The sequence below is a fragment of the Xiphias gladius genome, chromosome 14, assembly GCF_016859285.1.
Source record: "Xiphias gladius isolate SHS-SW01 ecotype Sanya breed wild chromosome 14, ASM1685928v1, whole genome shotgun sequence".
Lineage (NCBI taxonomy): Eukaryota > Metazoa > Chordata > Actinopteri > Istiophoriformes > Xiphiidae > Xiphias > Xiphias gladius.
Window position 1 is genome coordinate 5,446,517 of NC_053413.1, and position 15,072 is coordinate 5,461,588.

General features: G+C 38.2%; 1 protein-coding gene across 1 annotated transcript in view; it reads left to right on the plus strand.

The window, feature by feature from the left end:
* Window positions 1-15,072, plus strand: part of astn1 (astrotactin 1) — a 409,363-nt gene that overhangs the window by 224,569 nt on the left and 169,722 nt on the right. The gene's annotated exons all lie outside the window — the stretch shown is intronic.

Genomic DNA, 15,072 nt, shown 5'->3' on the forward strand with positions numbered 1-15,072 from the left:
TAAACCTATGATTGTCACATATAGTCCAAACCAGTAACAGCCTCACGATTTCGGTGATTTGCAGTTGAAAAAGCATCTAAGTTTAGCGTGACCAATCACAACATGTATTTGTTTATTTACAGTGATTACTAAAGTAATATGGTAATTTTTTCAGTGCAGTGGAACTGATTGACAACCTGACAGTTGTCCACAGAGTCAAGGTGTTATGAAAAGTGAAATTTTATTTTGAGCTGAGGATGGATCCACAATGTGTAATATTTGAATGTAAGAACATCGCTCACACTATCCTTAAATTGATGACTGATTGATTATGTAAGCGGTAAGGTTAGTAAAGATAGGCCTTGCGTAGCAAACTAATGTCTAACCGGGATTTAGATTGTCTCGCAACATAAACTTATGCAGATTAATGCATTCTGATATGCACTTTAACATCAACTACATAAATGGGGAAATGAAACAGTATGCCAGACAGCTTCCTCAGGCTCAGCAGGAGAGGAGGACACAGAGAGAAACTCAGGGTTTGTTGAAGAAAACCTGCCAGCCAGCAGGTTCGGTTACCACAACAAATGACCTTGAGTTAAAGGGATCTCTGTTTCTGGGGCAGGATATTCCCGCAACCCAGGGTTAACAAACTCTTAGTATTAACTAAACCCGCTTTCTGGAATACACAACTAGAGTAGTAAACAGCCACCCTATCAGGCATGTCATATATTGTAAACCTTAGAGTGAGCCCTTTCGGATGACAAAGTTTTCAATCAAGTCAAGTTAGGTTGCAGCAAGTTATCTGCATGCATTCTGATTGGCTGCCTTTACGCAGCTGCTGTTTTTGGACGGTGCATGCTGGAAAACTGAATCTATTACTCAAAAATGGATTAGTTCAGGAAAAAAGTAACCACAGAATCATTTACTGGGTACATTTGGCTTTCAAATCAGGGAAATATTGCAGATTTATATCATATTGTAAGGGGGTTTTGGTCAGCAGGAAAACATTGCTTGGTAATGCAATGCTTGATAAGATGATAAGGTGTTTGATAAACAAATTCAAAATTAAATCAAAACTTAAATAACATTCTGTGGGTCTGACAAAAAGGACATAGACGAATCACAAATTTGGAGGCTGATCCAAGAAATGTAAGCAACAGCAACTGTGGCAATGGCGTATGGCAGTTGTGGCCATGTTTATAAAGCCATTTTTTCTGAAAAATACCATTTAACATACTGCATTATTGGTAAGGCTCGACCACATGGTAAATAGGATGACAGATGTGGGTTGTGACAACTCAAGGTGACACGCCTTTCATTTCTTCTGCTCAGAAGGAAGGCTGAAGGGACTGTTGTTGCCAGCAACGATGAAAATAAAATGCAAAAAATGTTGAGCAGATACCTCTGTGCTTGCATGGTCACAAGACCATATGCTTCAGCTTTAATTATGAGGGACTTTGGGATAGAGGGACTGTGGGTCGAACTATGAATCACTGCCACTCTGCCTGCCTCAAAAGCCCATTCCACTGGATTTAAACATTGCCCACACAGGTCTCCCCCATTCTATAAATAAACTACTGTTCTGACACCATAGTTTGCTTTCATGTACACATTTTTTCCAAGCTTAATTAAAATTTGAAAGTATAGAACGTTTACTGGTATGAGTAAATGAAAAGAAATTAATTTTGACCATACACACTAAGCTATACTGAACCCAGCCAACCTCACCTAAGCCAGAACCACAGAATTTTTTTTAATGAGCCCAAACAAATTTGAAGCATAACCAGGGCTATAAAATGATGCTTGTAATTGCAAACTTATCAAATGTGCAAAAAAATGAATTGTCAAGGTATGCCAACTTGTGTTGATGAAAAATCATAGTCCTAATAATTGCAATGGCAACTCCAGCGTTGTATTGGCTGTACGCTTCAGGTCATTGCCATGCTGAAAGGTGAACCGTCTCTGCAGTCTCAGGTCACGTGCAATCTGGAGCAGGTTTCCTCCTGTACCTGCCACTGAGAAGCCCCCCCGGAAGCATTAGGCTGCCTTCACCATCCTTCACCATAGAGTCGGTATCACCCAGGTGATGAGCAGTGCCTGATGTTCACCAGACATAGTGTTTGGAGTTCTGCCCAAAAGATTCCTTTTCCTCATGCTCTCGGTCCTCTAAATGTCATTCGTCAAACTCCAAACACGCTGTCATATGACTTTTACATAAAGTGGTTTGTGTCTAGCTGCTCTACCATAAAGGCCTAACTGACGGAGTGCTGTTGAGATGGTTGTCCTTCCAGCAGGTTTTTCCATCTCTACAAAAGACTTCTGAAGCTCTACTTAGAGTGACTGTTGGGTTCTTGGTCACCTTCCCCACCAAAGCCATTCTTGCTTGATTATTGAGTTTGTCCGGATGGCCAAGTGTAGGAAGAGTCATGATGGTTCCAAACTTCTTCCATTTCACAATTATTGAAATGGAACTGTGCTCCTGGGAACACTTAGGGGACCTTATACAAACAGATATGTACCTTTCTAAAAAATTTTCAATCAATTCAGTTTACCACAGGTGGACCCCAAACAAGTTCTACATGCCAAGGATAATTGAAGAAAGGAGGTTGTGAATATGTTTGTCAGTTCAAGTTTAAAATTTTTAATTGTTACTTTCAAAACTTATAATCATGAATTCAGTTGAGTAACTTAACTCATCAAATTAAGTTATTTAGAAACATTGTTGGCTTATTCACATATACTTCTGATCTAAAAAAGATATGTGATGAAGGCTGTTGTGTGTCTTTTTGTACTTGAGGAGTTACAAGTTCTTCTCTTTGATCAAAATGAAAAAATCAAACAATGATGAAGAGAGGTGTGCACATAAAACACTTCCGGTCATAGTGATCTAATGAAGAGACGTTGTTCCTATGTTTATCATGACTGCTGGCAGTACAGCATAAGCTGTTATTAGGGATAAAACTTGACTCAAAAAATAATACTTTTTTTTTGTTTTTGTTTTTTGTTTTTTTAAAGGGAATCCAAGCTCATTTGTTAGCTGAGAATTTCAATTGGGTACAACAAAGATTTGAGTTATGTCACTCAAAATGTTTTGAAGTTTATTGTCTTCAAATGCTCTACTTATTGTTGTCCCAGAGGTGCAGATTGACAACATACAAACATGTAGCTTTATACATTTAATGAAAAGGCACAGTTTTGTTCATGGAGATATTGAAGGTTTGACGCCATATTTGACATTTGTAGTGATACTTTTACTTTGAAGGGCAGCGGTACACACAGAGTCATATATGCTTTTATGGACTCTGTAGTCCAAGAACAGGAATACAAAGAAATAAAAAGTATAAAGCATGTGCACACAACACACTGCCAAACTGTTTTACATGCTCTGACATACACAAAAAGAAAAAGAAAAAGACATACAATAAGACCCAGCCTGATGAAACACTAAAGGGAATAAAACAAACGAAAATATATATGAACTGTTTATTCGTGACCCACAAGGAATTAGGCCTCTCTAGATCAGTTTCAGGCTGAGAATCAAAGCTGTACTGTTGTGTGTGTATGTGTGCATGTGGAGGTTGGTGCAGTGAGGGGGAGTAAAGACAAAACTAGTGTAAGCGATGGGCTCTATATGCCCTTCACCTAGCTCCAAAGACAAACAACTCATACTCTGTAGGCTTTGATGGAGGGGCTTGCTCCACAGATGATCACAGGGGTCATTATTTATCCCTGTATTGTCCTGCTGCAGCACACGAGTGTCTACTGCAGCCAAATTCTTTTTCAAATTTGAAAACAAAGTGTGAAGAGCATTCTGACTCGAACCTCAAAGTCTCATCAGGTAGAAAACAAGCCTCCGGCAAACACTGACTGTAGGTTTCTACAAGGCAGAGAGGTCCGTGTCACCAGGACCCCAAGCCCAAGATCCTCCACCCTCACACCCACCACAGTTACAGACTGTGACCCACAGTTGTATTAATTATTGTTGTCAGCTAATTAACAGACGTTTAACCCAGGAAATGGCTTTAGCAATTCCACTCAATTAATCAGTGTTGAAAAATAAATTAAAAACCTTCCTAAATGTGTTTACCATCGAGGGCTTGGATTCAAAATTGAATTTTAATTGGGCTTTAAATGTTATATTTGAGTAACGGCTGAAAACAGAAACAGCCCATGTATTTACACTGCAAGCTTTTTCTAATAGAATTCAAATTAAATGAGCCCCTGACAGCAGATAAGAGTCTAAATTCAGAACTGTTGAAGTAACTAATATAAAAATGCAATTAAGTTATAAAGGGCAAATATTATAAAGAGTACCGTGTGCATGTACAGTGAACATGTTGGACAAGAGTAATATTTACATTTGGAATTAATAAAAAATATAAACTTATAGTTGGAAACTGTTGAAGCATTAATGGAACAATAATTTAGACTGACACCAAAAGACAAAAATATTTTGAAGCACTACCATTTTTACAGAGGCCCAAGAACCTATTTAGAAACCAGGGTCTAGATGGTTTCTCAGCCATGGTTGCTGCCTCCAGTTCTTGGTCTGTGAGTCGTTTTTCTAAAGGCCCAGAGATATCATGTTGGAGTTTGCAGTGCTGAACACTGATCACACCAATCCCAGGAAAAGCTTGGGTATAGCTTCAGTCACACAGGAGGAGTGACAGACATTTCCCCAAATAGTCTAAAAAAGAGGGAGACAGACAAAGATGACCTCTGTAAATTAGCTGATAGCATAAGTGAACAAGTGAGAGAGAAAGGAACCAGTGATGGAGAGAGCTAGTGAGTGAACAAGAAAAAAAAAAATAATTTGATATCAAGTTTAAAGCAGAAATAAATGACCAAAAAATACTCTGCAGATCGTTGTTACTTTGGCGTTTTCAGTCTTCTTTACACCACTGCATGTCACCTCTGTGTCTATTTGTTAAATCCATTGGAGCATCAAAGTAATTTGTCTATTTATTATTATAATCTTTATTTAAAAAGGGGGGGTCATTGAGCATTGAGTACTGAGCAAGCTCTCTTTTAAAAGGACGCCCTCATTACAGTACATACAGTATAAAACAGTATAAAACATATTAAAGAATAAAAGCACGTAAAAGAAAAAAAACCATATATATCAAACAATAAACAGGACAAGGACATCAACATTAGGCATTAGCAATTCAAATAAATCAGATGTCTTCACACTGCTCTTTGCCAGTCAGAATGTATTTAAATTGATTAAAAGGGATTAGCTTCTCCAGTTCAACAGGCTTCTGCAGATTGTTCCACTTGTGTGGAGCACAGTATTTAAAAGCCTGTTTCCCAATCTCAGTATTAACATGAGGATTTTTGAGGACCAAAAAGTCTACGGACCTAGTGTAGTGTGAAGTTGGTATGTAGTTAAAAAAGACATGTTAGATACCCAGGAAGTTCACCAAGAAGTTCTTTGTAAATATGTAAAATGCAGTACCGTTCTCTTCTCACTGCCAATGAACTGCCACCCACCTTTCTCATATAGTAAAAAACAATGCATTCTAAAGCCATACCCGGGTATGAACCTAAGGGCGGAATGATAGACTGCATCAAGAAGTTTCAGAGTTGAGGCAGGAGAGTACCTATAAATTACATTACCACAGTCCATAACTGATAGAAAGGTTGTTTAAACAATTTGCTTTCTGCAGTTTTGGGCAAAAATTGCCTTATTTCTATTTTTTTTTTTAAATGCCAGTTTTGGGGATTTAGTCAGTTCATTATTTTTTTTTTAGGTATTTATAGGAAGATACTCTTTCATTTAATGTACTATCAAGAGTAGTAATTTGAACTTTAGTGGAACTGTTAGTTTTCTAGAAAAGAGCATGCATTTTGTTTTATCTGAGTTTAACATTAGTTTAAGATCAATTAAAGATCAATGAAATTTTGAACTGCCTCAGCAACAGAGGGCGCCGTTGTATATAAAATAGTGTAATCCACATACAGATGAATTTTACTGTTTATAACTTTTACATCTAACTCATTTATAAAAACCGTGAATAAAAGTAGTACTAGCATAGCACATTTGTTAATGCCTTTTAACCATCAGCGTTGTTCTACCACTGAGATAATTTGCTAACCAGTTACAGAACTTTCATCAAATCCAATAGATTCTGGGCATTTCAAAAGAATTTAATGATCGACAGTATTGAAATCCTTGGATAGAGCAATGAAAAGGGCAACACGATCCTGCTTGTAATCTAATACTCTAGCAACTTCTATTGAGACTGCTATCGATGCTGCTTTCACAGTACTAATCTTCGTTTTTCTTCTGATAAGATGGAAATGCAAGCAGGATTGCTTAAAAGCAACCTTGTCTCCCAGAAATTACCTGTACTGTGTACACTACTTATTTGTAACATTGATTGCATTTTGGAGAAACATAATATATTTATATCAACATAATGAGGAATAGTTTCTTCTAAACAGTCCTACATTATAAGTTTCGGTAAAATGTTCTCTACTTCGAAAATGACTCTTACCGAGCATAAAGTGTGATCTACTTGTAATCGAAGGGTTGGCCCCAACATTCAAAGAACAGGATTGCAGTATACCTGCTATTTTATCACTTACAACTTGATCGACAGCTCTGTTTTATTTGCAGAAAAGCACTACACAAGAACTACAAGTGCTTCAGCAATGTTTACTGATTCTATTAAAGGTTTAAAGTCAGTAATGTTTGCAGACACAGGAGTCAGACAGAAACGGACTGTATTTTCAATTAACAAAAACAAAACGTCATTGTCAAATTCCCCTCTCATCATCCATACACCCCCACCTCCCAACAAATAAATAAAGGAAATCAACTGTCATCCGTTTGGATAGTAATAGGGTTGTAATTTGCATGGAGAGGTTCTGAATATGCCACTGGGAGTAGTAGTATTACTAGTATTTCTACTACTACTACTACTACTACTAGTAAGCTAATACATGTAGTTTACAGTGGTGATGAATGTTAGAATGTTTGAATGCATTTTCTGGCTTTATGAACAGAGCATGTTGAAGCTAAAAATGATTGTAAAGTTGCTCTTTAAAGTCAAAAATACATTAAATTTATGACCTTATTTTATGTTGCAACTGTAAAAATGTAATCTGCAGTCTAACCTGTAAATCCAGTTGTCACTATTTCCACTGGATTAAGGTAGAGTAAAACTGCACTCAAACACAGCTTGAGTATCTCAAAAGTATACGTAGACACAGTACTTGAGTAAATTTATTCAGTTAATTTCCACCTCTGATCTAAACTAAGCCCTAAAACAAAGGTATAGCTGTTTTGACAAGCTGTACACAAATACAGTTAGGGCCATGGCAATTTTATATAAGACAGCCATATTTGTTTCACCATCTGCTCAACTGCCTTAAAGAAAATAGTGTTTATTTATTTGGTGGCTTTTAAAAGTATTTTTTCCCATGCGGTTTTGTTATGAGAGACATTTTTACACCTTGCAATATTACAAAGGGAATCAGCAGCAGCACATAGCACAGCCCTGACCAATCTGCTTCTCTGAAAGGCTCTGGCACTGACTGCATGGAGAGAAACTGAACTTGGGATGTTTGCAAAGTGAAGTTCACTCAAATGAATCATTCTGTCAGACAATGAGAGCAGAGCACCCCAGGGCTAAAAGGGAGACAAGGCCTTTCAGCAAGAAGAAGAATACGCTGCGCTACTATATATGTTTTGGGCTTGTTATTCATTTTCACTAAGGGAGGTGGGGGTTGGGTATGGGGAGGTTATGTAGTGGTGTGCTCTTGTTCTCTCTGTGCTGGGGAATATATCCATCGTTCCGAGGAGCCATTTCCCATAAGAGGGGATAAATGGATGTAGCTGAAGGTGAGGACAATGCAGGAACATCACATTTAGTGGCTTATTCATCAAGTTCATAGGTGGTGTCAGGCCTCTGCCAAATGTTGCATTTTCACAGCACCCTTGTAAGGGAACTGTTACTGGCCTTGTACGCATCCCAACACTCATCATACTTCATATCTAATTTGTGTCTCCATTTTAATGCTCAAAATAGATGATACAGGGCTGCATTTGTTGGTCAACTTTAATATTATTTTTTATGTAATTGTTCGAATTTCCATTTGGAGCAGGACCTACTCTATCTAAACCTTGTCTCAAGTGTCATACCTAATTTTTAGCTATTTCAGAGGTTAAGACTTAATACTAAAAGCTCGCCATGACTTTGCAGACTGTAATAGCCTGTCTGTAACTTTATGCTTTTTGTTGTTTGTTGTTTGTTAGTTCTTAATCATGATGTTTTCTGCCTTGTCTTAAGCCCCTTTCAGACACGCACCTTGTTACATAAATGTTATATGAATTTAACACATTTGTCTCATGTCTGAATAAGCCTGTGAGTCACTTTTAGAAGTCACAACAGTAGTCTCCGTAGGTCAAACTTTGTGAAGTGTTGAGGCTCCTCTGTCATATCAGAATTAAACCCTTACGGAACATTTACGTAAAGAGCACTGACATTTGAATGTGAGAAAGACAGTACTTTTAACAGAAAGATGAGGCCCGCAATATTACAGATTCCATGTTTAAAAAGGTCTTTACATAGTATTTTTTAGGCACAGTCTTCTTGAGGTGAATAAGTAAAATTCTCAATTTACTTATAAAATAACATACAATAAAAAAGACATGGATTTCGTTTTACAATATCTTTGTTAATGTGCAGCACTTTATGATTTTACAGCCAGTTTAAAGACTTGCTCCAAATGTTTCCGAGTTTGTTTATTGCTTTCATTTAACCAACTGGCATCAGACAAAAATCATTGTCACCACACGAGTGTTTTCAAGTACTGGATGTGTTCACACAGTAATATACAGTATTTATCAAGACATTATTCCTGCATGTGTTCCCTAAGCCTCTGCTATAATTACTGCCAGATTGTGGGTCTGAGAAGTTTAGTTGTATTGCATATCTAAAAGCTTTACATTGGTAATACAGTTGTAATGAGATATCCTTAATAAGATGTCCTAGGTAGTCTCTCCAAATAACCCCGAATTGGATTCCTTACCTATAAAAATCTGTTTTGTTGGCCATATACACACACACACACACACACACACACATATATATATATATATATATATATATATATATATATATATATATATATATATATATAAAGTATGTTGTATAATACCGAATTGCCACAGTGTTTGGGAGGTTACAATTTGGTAATTTGTTTCTAGATCTGGGGTGCAATCCATATCATTTACTGTACATCTGAATTACACAAAACCCTCTAACTAAACCTTTTGGAGTTTAGAATGAGGCCAAACTTGGTGATCAAAGGACCGGCAAAAGACACACTAGTGTGGTTTTTTTCTTTGAATAGTACAAATCCCCTTAAATGAAATTTACTGAAAAATGTACTGGTTGGACATATTCGTCTCACTACAAATATTTGAATAAAGTCTGATTTCTGGATGATTTTCCTTGAAATGAAATTTTTTTAAAAGTTCATTATGTGGTAACGTAGTTTTCTAAAACGATATTTACATACAACTAACTTGCAAAAGCAAATATGAAGAAAACCGAATTGTGACCGGATTACATTCTGTATAAACATAATGAGAATATGTTATTAATTTACCTATTTAGCACTTCAGTAAAATGTGAAATGTTAAAATAGGTTTGTTTTAAGCCAGAATATGCAATCTTGCAGTACAATATCCACTTGTATATATTGTATGACTACAGCACTATAAAAATGGTTATGGTTATGTTTGGACACTCACAGCGCTTGGTTAAGGTTAGGAAAAGATCATGGTCTGGTTTAATACAGACAAAGTTCACAGTGACTTCAGACACAAAATCTTCATTAACATTTAACCAAAACCACGATGTTTCCCGAACCCTAACCAAAGCTCTTTTGTTGCCTAAACCTAACCACAGATGGGACTGTTGATGTGAACCCCGGTCTCCGGTGTACGACTTTTGCGTTTTCTATGCTTGCCAATCACCCCAAACACCTCCTGGCAACTCCCCTGCTGTTAATAAAAGTACTGCTTCATTCATTGCAGGGTATTTGTATAGAAATTTGAGGCGTACCGGTAGCTCAACTGGCTAAGCACATACTATATATCAAGGCTGAGTCATTAATATTTAACCAAAACCAACCATCTTTCCCTAACCTTAGCTATAGTGCTTTTGTTGCCTAAACCTAACAGGACAGGACTGACGGCGAACCCAAGGTTCTGGTGTGACAGTCATGCACTTTGTATGCCCACCATCAACCTCAACCACCTCCTGGTGACTCTGGTGCAGTTCATAAATGTTGCACTTTATTCATTCGAAAAAACGTTGCCTCTGAACATAATTGATGACATTGACAACACAACATAAAGGTGAAAACAATTTATTGATATATGAATGTAATTTCTAGTCTTCAATTCTGACTATGTATCACCAATTGTGTTGGTTTCTGCACAACAATGCACACAAAACCACCATCCTTCACTGTAGATGACAATGATGCTCTTTTTTATCCATATTCTATCATTTTCCTTCCCCTTACGCATTTAGTAAATACACCTTTGTTGCCATTTCCTTTCGTATTGTCTTCTTCTCATGTCTCAATTCATCTCTCACATGCACAACCAAATCTCCACCTTTCCCTTTCTCTAACACATTTCATTTCATTTTCTTCCTTCTGTCTTCCTTCCCTTCCCCTCTTGTCTGTAGTTGCAGGAAACATGTCTCAGTCATCAGCATTATCCAGATACCTATTGGATGTGCTTGTGAACATGGTGGGAGCAGTCACGGTGATATATGGCTGTAATCCCACCAGTACAGCATGACATAGCTGTCACGTGCTATGGGAGATGAGATGATTTATAGTCTGCACCTCTGTTTATGGCCAGTATAAGTGATGTTAATGTTAAAGGCCTGATCCTGCATTCTTAAAAATAGAGAGGTCCTGCCACTGACAGTTTATTCAAAAAAAAAAAAAGTTTGTTATAATAAAATACTCTTATATGTGTAGCCATCATCAAAGAAGAAGGGATTTAGATTATTTATTCACACCATGTTCACTAAGAACCTGTGCCCTATCACTCCATGCTGTATCTATAATTGATCTGTTAAAAAAAGAAGCCGATTGGTCCTTTAACACTAATTTGTCTTAGGACAGCAGAGGGTCTTTCCCACTGCGGTGAATAATAAATGTTTTCCTCTTCCTCGGGTGTCCCATTGCTATTTCATTTACATGTATGCTGTGCTTTATTTGCTACTGACTATTTGTATTTGTAGATGTGATGACAGGTCGCTGGAATGGTGGAACATCCTACATACATAACGTTTGATAGCTCATGTAGTACATCAAAATAAAAATAAAAAAAACATCTTCACATACTTGATTTCTTCCAGAATTATTGATTTCAGCAGGGAGATTGGCAAGTGAGACAAAATCAATATAGCTAATATTCTGAGTTGTAAAGGAACACTGTTTTAGTAAGCAACATGAAAAATATGGGGGCAGTATTACCTATAGCTACACTGAAGTATTTAAGTTGTGTGTCAAATCTTACAGAATGCATGCAGTAGATTTACAGTGACTGAGAAATTGAGTTTCAGCTAAATTCCATATCAACCTGTATGTTGAAACTATTTGGTGATTAATTGATTAATTGATTAGTCAACATAAGGGTTGGAGTTTGATAACACTTCATCAAATATGAATCCAGTATCAGATCTTCTTAATGAATCCAATTCCTTTTGAATCCATTATTGAATCTATTTGAGTTATATTTAATCATTAACAACTAAAGTTGAAAATAAGTAAAAATCAAAGTTTTGATTGAGATTTGTACTATTTGTTAGCTGAGAAGAAAGAAACACTACAGGTTTTAACAGCAGCATAATTATTCTTCACGAGATACAACATGATCTTATGTTAACCTCTTTTTTTGTTTTTTTGTTTGTTTGTTTTTTGACCACTTTTGTCCAGCAGGAACAAATTAATCTTTTGGATTGATATGGCGAACTTGTTAGCAAACTTATTTACACATCCAGTAGTCACGTAGCAACATTATCATTCATTTGGAATTGTATTCCTGCCCACCTAGGTCCAGTATTCACTCTCTCCTAGCTCTGTTTTTGATCTCTACCAACTCCTGAGGGAGTTCCTCCTGAGCAAGTGGAGTACAGTGGGCTTTTAGAGCTTTTTCACTAAAAACAATTGCCCAGACAGCTAAACAAAAAAAAAAAAATGAGCCCATGGGTCGTCTGTGCCAGAAGCTTATCATTACTCATAGCTATGTATATTTACATCACATTTACTTTGGCAGACTTTTATTCAAAGTGACTTACAAATCAGGGACAACACTAAAGCTTCAGTACAGACATTGAAGTAAGTGCTAAGTGCTAGATCTGTTTAAAGGCAAAGTGCTCGGAGTTCAGGCAAAGAAGTGCACCAAAAGTGGGCAGTAATTGCTAGTTAGGCCTGTTGGGGTGTTAGAGGTGTTAGGAGAGGAGGTACCCTTGTAAGAGATGAGTCAGTTCTGATAACATTTGTGGCTCGTTCCACCATTGGGGAACCACAAATGAGAACAGTCTGGACTCTGATTCCCTTGTGTGCAGGGATGGCAATGCTAGACGACGTTCCTTGGAGGAACTCAGTGGCCGAGAATGAGCATAAGCCTGTATGATTGAGTTCAAGTAAATGGGTGCAGACCCAGAGGTTACTCTGTAAGCAAGCATTAATGACTTAAATCTTATTTGGGTTGCCATGGGTAGCCATTGGAGCAGCAGAGTGACATGTGTCCTTATAAGTTGTTCGAAAACCAGATGCCCAGCCACATTCTGGACCATCTGTAAGGGTTTCACTGTGCATGAAAGGACGCACACCAGAAGGTCATTGCAATGGTTGAGGTAGTAGAGGTAACCATGGCCTGTACCAAGAGGTGGGTGGCATACTGTCAGGTAAGGCCTGATTTTTCTTATGTTGTATAGAACAAAGCGACACAATAGGGAAACAGATGCAACATGGTAAGTGAAGGATAGCTGGTCATGAAGTATGACACCCAGATTTGTCACGACCTTGGATGGGGTGAAAGATGAAGGGACAATTTTGATGTTGATATTGTGATGGAGAGATTGATTGGTTGGGATGACGAAGAGTTCAGTCTGAGGGGATTTAGTTGAAGGATAGTAATCACTCATTCATGTGGATATGTCTGAGAGAAAGGCTGAGATCCATGCCAAGACCGTGGGGTCACCTGGCAGGAATGAAAGGTATAGTTGGGTGTCGTCTGCATAGCAGTGATATGAGAAGCCATGCGAGCAGATAATTGAAACCAAGGAGGTGGTTTATATTGCAAAGAGGAGAGGCCCAAGGACCAATCCTTGGGGCACCCCTGTGGGGACGGGATGGGGTAAGGACGCATGTCCTTGCCATGACACATTGAAGGAACGCCCAGTGAGATAGGATTCAAACCAAGAAGTCGCTTTGCCTGAGATGCCCATATCGGAGATGGCAGCTACATACAGCTAGCAGGATGTGGTGGTTCAAAGTGTCAAAGGCTGCTGCAGCTCTGGCTTCCCTTAGGGCTTCTGTCACAGACAACAGAGCTGTTTCAGTGGAGAGGCCGCTCTTAAAGCCTGACAGATTTGGGTCAAGGCAGGCTTTATGTGAAAGGAATTCTCAGACCTGTTTGAAAACCGCCCTTTCGATAGCATTAGATAAGAATGGAAGTAACGAAACGTTGGATACTTCTCAACTTGAGTAGGGTCAATTGAAGGTTTTTTGAGCAGAGGTGTTACCCGAGCCTGTTTGAATGCAGATGGAATTGTTCCTGAAGCCACTGAAGCATATATCACATGTGTGATAGCGGGCACAATGGTGTGAGGTATTACTTGGAGGAGTTTAGTGGGAATGGGGTCCAGCGCACATGTAGTAGGACAGCTACCAGTCAGGAGCGTTGATATTTATGCCATTTACCTGGGAAGACAGAGAGGGACACGTAGTCGGACTGCAACACGTTACGATTTTTGGTGCCTTGCATTCAGCTAGGGTGGTGAGTGAGGGAGTTGGTAAGCTATTGTCCGGCGGAGGAAGAGAAGGGTGTGAGAGCAGAGAGGGACTGCTACATGTTTGGTTTGCTGGTGCACTGCCTTTGTACCACTGAGGAAAAGTGGGTGGGAGACAGGTTGCAGAAGTTTTGGAATAATGAAACCATAGGTGGTGGAACAGAGGGCAGTTCTTTACAGATCTTTTCCTAAACCTAAATAGGTGCATTTTATTCCAAATCCTAGCCAAACCATCACCGTTCCATCAGCGTGACAGTGTGTTTCTTATTGTAACCATGACAACGTAGGTCCGATATGCCTGCGCCATAGGGGTGCTATTTCAGGAGACACTCCTATGGGTTGTATCAGAGTGCAGTGACAAACGACCTATATCGTCGTTCTGGTTGGAGGACTTGTTGAAAAAATGATCTGAAACTCGATATATACCACCATATAAGGCTGAAGGGAGCTGCAGACTCAGATGATTGGTGGGTTTATCACTAACCAAAAGCCCTTTTACACCTTTACACCATTTTTCACAAGCTCCCTCGAAAACCTGCCAATTCAGCTTTGGAGCTTAGAGAATACAGGTGTTTTATCAACCTATAACCAGATCTTGTTGACAGAAAATTAGTCACCAACAATTTTGAGTAATCAATTAGTCACCAATTTTACAAGCAAAAATGGTAAACATTCACTAATTCCAGTCTGTCAAGTATAAAAAATGTTCTGCTTTCTCTGCTGGATATAATTGTATTTTGAATATCTTTGGAATTTGGTCTGTTGGTCAGACAAAACAAGCAATTAAACCTTGAACTCAAAGCAATTGTGATGGACATTTTTCTCTGTTTTGCATCTGAGACTGCACTTCAACAAATTATCAACTTAAATAATAATTAGACGCAGCGTTATTGACTTTTTGGCCAAGCAGCTTTCATTCTCTGAACAGAAATTGTTGTTGTATCTGACAACATCTGCATCTTTAATTATTCCTAATTATGCATAAATCATGCCCTACTCATTGTCAAAATGGGGCATTTTATAGGTGATGCAA